The following is a 6,000-nucleotide window of genomic DNA, read 5'->3' on the forward strand; positions in this document are numbered from 1 at the left end:
GGTCTCTTGACCTCCACAAATATCTAGAGGCAAAAGTGATAAAAATGAAAAAAAAAAACTTTACGTTAAGGATATTAGGATTTTAAAATAGAGATGCAATGATAAAATATAGTTATGGCATAAACCTTGGTCTATGGGGAAGAGCACCATGAGGTTTGATAGAAGGTAAATTATAAATTGATATTCAAAGATTTAAAGATTTTTTCTAAAAATATAAAGTAAACGGTAAACAAAGAGAGTTTTACCATAGCCTTGCGTTCCCCTCGCTCATAAGATTTTCAATTGGTTTGCAATGTGGAGCCAAAAATGAGGAAGCTTTAGATTTTTGTAGAGTTTTGGTAATGTGGAGAGATTGAGAGCATAAAGTGAAAATTTTGTTGCATGAATGAAGAAAAAGAGAGTTTTGCACACACTCATCACAAGGGAACATGCACAAAAAAGTCAACTACTTCAAAAAAATTATTATTTTATGGGTGTGAATATTTACTTTCCTAAAGTAGTTGAATGTGTTTTCACCTAAACATGCATTCTCCACGTGGTAGCTCACATGCAAGTCAAAGTGAAGGTAAAATATAATGGTCGAATTGAATAACTTGTGCTTGTACCCTACATTTTTTATTCACTTTGAGTCATTTGTTCCTAATGCTTAATGCAATAACTATTGTGCAAAAACAAGGATTTTTATGTGAAAGTTGGCAAAATAACACAATCTTTACATATTTCCACCTATACTCATCCCAAGGGCTTAGACAAGATTCTCACTTCATCTATTCCATGTATCAAGTCTAATGATCCTCTTTTTTCCTAAAATAAAATTAAAATTTAGAATTAATTATATTCCTTCCAAGTGACTGTTACATGAGCCAACTTGAAGCCTAAAATAGTTAGATCACATGTTGAAGTTTTGAATTAAAGAAAACACCCTTATTCATTTAGAACATCTAGTGAACACATTGAATTAATGCCTCCTGACACACCCCATAAAGCTTAAAAATCATCATCTAGTGATATTAGCACTATATTGGCAAACTACATGACTTATTGTGATCCTTAATATTGTTCAAAATTAATTGACTAAACATCCTTACAGAGGTTTGACACAAAGGAGTAATTATCCTTGTTGTGTGCAAACTCTAAGCATACAAATTAAGGTTTTTTTAATGTGGAGATCAAATAGAAAACTTTTAGAATTTAGTATAAGTCAAATTTGTAGGCCTAATATAGCATTAAAAATTGCATATTATTGCAATTTCACACTTATTCATTTCACCCACTTGGATTTGATAATTAATGATAAATTTGATACCTTGATTTCAAATATTCTAACTTCACGAATGAAAAAGATGATGTATTACTAAAATGTGGTTTGAAAATCAATAAAAATATCCTATACTACACCCTCTCCCCCTGCAAAACTTGCAAGTACAAAAGAAAAAGATCAAAATAAATAGCATCCATAAATCATTCAAAGTAATCATAAAAGCAAGTATAATTTGTAGAAAAAGTAAATGATATCGATTTGTTGACAATTAGAAATTGTTGGATAGCTTACATTGTATTGTATAAGTAACTAGATGCTACATTTAATAGATATACATTCCATTCAATAGCTAATATGGTAGTGCACTCAATAGCTACATACTGAATAAGCATGTGGTAGTCCTTGTGACCATATTTGAAATAGTGACAATAGTTGTTGGTGAAACCACCCAACCCAGGAGCACAACCTGCAATTCAATCTTCACAAACATGAAGAAGCAAGAAAGGCAATTTCACCAATGATCAGATAATGAATTGAGATGATGAAATATGTACAAACACCCTCCATATATAGCAAAGGGGCAAAAACATGAAGTTGTGTTACACTTGGGGCTAACTGGAGGTAGTCCGGCTGGACTACCACCCAGCCACGTGGCACCCCGTGTTGTTGGCATGGTGCCTAAATGGTACCAAGAATTCGTCTGAACTCAGTTCGGCTAGACTATTGGCTACATTATCTCGATTTTTTTGAGCACTTGAACTTAGAATTTTTCAAAAAAACAAACAAAATAGTTCGACTGAACTCACGTATGTGGTAGGTGATGTGGTAGCCAAATCACCTATTTTGTCTGTATTTCTGAAACTTTTTAATTCTAGTCAATTTTTCTTTAGGCAAAATATTTTTTAACAAAAATAAAAAAGTGCCTTTTTGTAGAACTCGAAGTCATGAATCTAGACATAATTTTTTTTAGTATTTTGATTAATTTTAGTATTTTTTTATTAATTGAATATTGCAAGTAGGTTTTTAAAGTTAAAAAAGAAGTTGATTAGAAATTAAAAATATATATATTAAATGATATTTAAAGAATTTTAAAAATATATTTTTCACTAGATGAGAGAATCTTCTCCAAAAGAGTATAATTTTTTTTTTGATAATCATAAATTTAGTAGACAAAAGTTGACGCCGATTGAAAACTACCAAATTCAGCTATGTTGGACTTTAAAATATTATTACGAGAAAAATATACGTCAAAATTTAATTTAATTTTTTTAACACTATATATATATGTCCTCTATTTGGAAAATTAAAATCAGAAAAAAAATAAGTTCATTTTTATTTTGTTTGGTAACGCCGACTAAAACCCTTGATTTTCATCAATAAAAAATCTCTCTTTGAATATATAAAACAAATGTCAATTTTTTTAAAAAAATTAAAAAATAATAGACATAAATTTCATTAAAATTTCTATATTTTATCAGTTTATGTCATTTTGAAATTCAATTTAGAAATGTTACTTTTATGCAGTCGAAGTTAAACAATTTTAGTTTTATTGGCCACTTCCTTTATAAAAGTGTGACACAACATTGTGCTTTTACCCAAAGGTCTGATGAGGTAGAGTCTAATCAACATGTAGCAAATATTAATTGCTTTTTGTAATATTAAATACCATGCACCTAAATGCAACTAATATATCGTAATAAAATATTATGTTGGCTGCCTAAATGAAACTTAAGCAAATGTAAATGATAAATGCTCATTTACTCCAACACCCCCTTAAGTGCAACTTATAGAGTAGATTATTATGCAAGATGAAAGAAAGATGCAATATGGGTCCCAACAACTAGGCCATGTTAAGTACCCATTTACAATGCAAATGCAATGTAATGAAATGAGAGCTCTCACAAGCCAAAGAAAAGGAGAAATCCTGTGGAAACAAAACTCCTCTCCAAAAGAGAGAAAATAAACAAAAAGATGATGGTAGGAATTTGTAGGAAGCAAAATCAAAATTTATGAAGATGATGGTGTCTCTAAAATTTGCACACGTCACCAATTTCTTGGATGATGAAGATGCCACAAGCCAATCAGGTACACACCTAATGACAATCGAATGTGACAAGCAAGTAACCAATGAAAATTGATTTTGAACAAGCTCCAAAGACAGAGATGAAGAGACAATAGTTGTACCATAACTATCATCAAATAGGAGAGACAAACCCTCAAATGTGTATCCTAAATTTGAAGTGTGTGACTACACAAACAAAGAACTAATGTTTGGTAGATAGGAATCCTAATCAGGAAGACAAATAGATACCTATTGTAATGAATCATTTGTAGTACTTAATGGATCACAACAGAAGATGAATGCATGATCTCAACTAGAGAAGTAGGAGTTGTAGGTGGAGTATTTGGATCATCATAACTCTCAAGTATTGCTTCACATTCAAACTCCTCTAAGGTACTATCATGAAAAACAATATTGTCAACATCATCAAGTGGAAGAAGGCAATCTGAAGTAGGATCATTTGGAAAAAGAGGAACATGAGGATCTCCAAAAATCTCCCATATTATGGTCCAAATTTTGTATGGGCACTATATACTTCTAAACTTGGAGCAGATGTCATGGAGGAAGCTCTTACTAATAGTACAATCAATCAACTGTATGACATGATTATTCTTATTTTTCCAAACTAATTGCTTCCATTTTGTCTTTGGCTCAAGAATGAGTCTATAAAGATGAGGCAAGAGATTAAGCCACCTACAATGTGTGATGATACTTTTTTCTCATGACTCATAATTGTTCTTAGTCAAAGTGATAACATAAGGATGTGTTGTATAACCCATGATTACATCAAGGATACACCTCTCACATCATAAATAAAGATCAACAACATGAAATTGAACAACAAAACCATTAAAAAATATTTGTACCATTGCAAAGTTGATGAAATCATCTTTCTGTCAATATTTGGTTTGTGAAAAATGACCTCTATTTGCAAAAGTTATGCAAAAATGAAAAAAAGAGCCTATATTAGGCACTTTCAAGACATCTAGGAGGCTAAGAAGCAAAAAAAATAAGCCTAGGCTAAGAAGATCATGATTGCTTGAATAATGGTGGGTAACCCACACCACACAAAGTTCCTCCTCAATCTCCCTCAAGTTTTGCCTCTAGGAACTCACTTAAGAACTCATACTATAGCCATCAAGGGCTGCCACATATAAAGTGTGAATAAAACCAAAATGAAATGCATATGGGATTGAATCCTAAGCCAAAGCCCAAATCATTGTGCACTGGGGCCCATAATTCTTAATAGCTTCACGAGATTAACACCCTAAAGCACAAATAAACAATTTGAGACTTTATAATAGTATAAAATTTGTGCCAAATATTGCCAAATATATATAAAAATTAGCCAATCAAGAGAGATCTCATGGTATAAAGATAGGCATGTGCAAATTCAGAGTGCAATAATGGAGGGTTTGGCAAAGTTTATTATACCTGCCTTGCACAACAAATTAAGACACTAGTTAGCGAAAAAAAGAATACAAATTTGAATCAATGCTAAGTTTGAATCAATGAATACAAATTTGGATTAATATTTTCTTGTGGAGGCATGAGGTTTCATTTATGATGTTGCTAGAAGGTTAGCTGACACTTAATCTTGAAGGATAATACTATGCCCATTTCAAGCGATTTATCTCACTGGTTGTGCCTTTCACCAAACTGGTAGAATATTAATTTGGAGTTAATGGATTTCTTTGACGTTCATTTTGGTAGCTAGCTTAAATATACTCGACCTATTTTTTATACAACTTACTCTTCTTTGTGTGATGGTGGAAATGTTTGTTTTATTATTTGTTAGCATGTAATTTTTATGTTAACTAAACGTTGAACTGTTAAGTCAATCCTTTGTTTTTTCTGGAATCAAAAGTTAGTGCTTCAACTGTAAGAGGTTGCTGCTTCTTTCAAGTGAAGTGGGTGCTTCATCTTACAGGTTGTGTTCTTTATAGAGTTTGTGCTCTCAGTAAATTCTTTTTCTAATCCGGGTTGGTGTCCATTTATATTAATGAAATCTATTTGTTGCTGTGGTTTTTTTTTTTACTTCGAAAGGGTTTTCCACGAGAAATACTTGTGTTTACATTTCGCTAGTTGTCCTCTTTATGTTTCATTTGTTTTCATTTTCCAATTTGTTTTTAAAAGTTCTAAAATACAGAAGTTTTAGTATTTGCTATGTGCTTCTCACCCTTGAGAGTCGATTTCACAACATAAATTCAAATATCTCCAACTAGTTAAATTGGTGAAGATCTCTAATAATAGATAAATAAAATGAATATTTTGAGTGTAGAAATAGAAAGAGAAAATGATGGGGAGTTTTCACTTCAAATCTGAGCATCTTTGGCCAAGGATGCCAGCACGATGCACAAACGTCTGCGTGAAGTGTTGTAGTCTCGTATGAACCGCAAATAAAAAACTCAGAAAATTGACAAAACCCAATGTTGTGTTTTAAATAACCTGCAAAAATCAAAATCATAAATATACCAACAAATACGACATGACAGAAATATAAAGAAGTAGAATAAAAAGATTTAAATAAAAGATATGAATAACAAATAAATACAACAAACCTCCATGTAGTTGAATCACATTAAGTAACCTGCACACAAGAAAAAGAGGAAAAATGTTTGGGGCTTTTTGGGGACTTGCCTTAGTCAAATCCCTATTTTGGTTTTTCCACCTCCGC

The sequence above is a fragment of the Cryptomeria japonica genome, chromosome 6 (genome assembly GCF_030272615.1).
Source record: "Cryptomeria japonica chromosome 6, Sugi_1.0, whole genome shotgun sequence".
NCBI classification, from domain to species: Eukaryota; Viridiplantae; Streptophyta; class Pinopsida; order Cupressales; family Cupressaceae; genus Cryptomeria; species Cryptomeria japonica.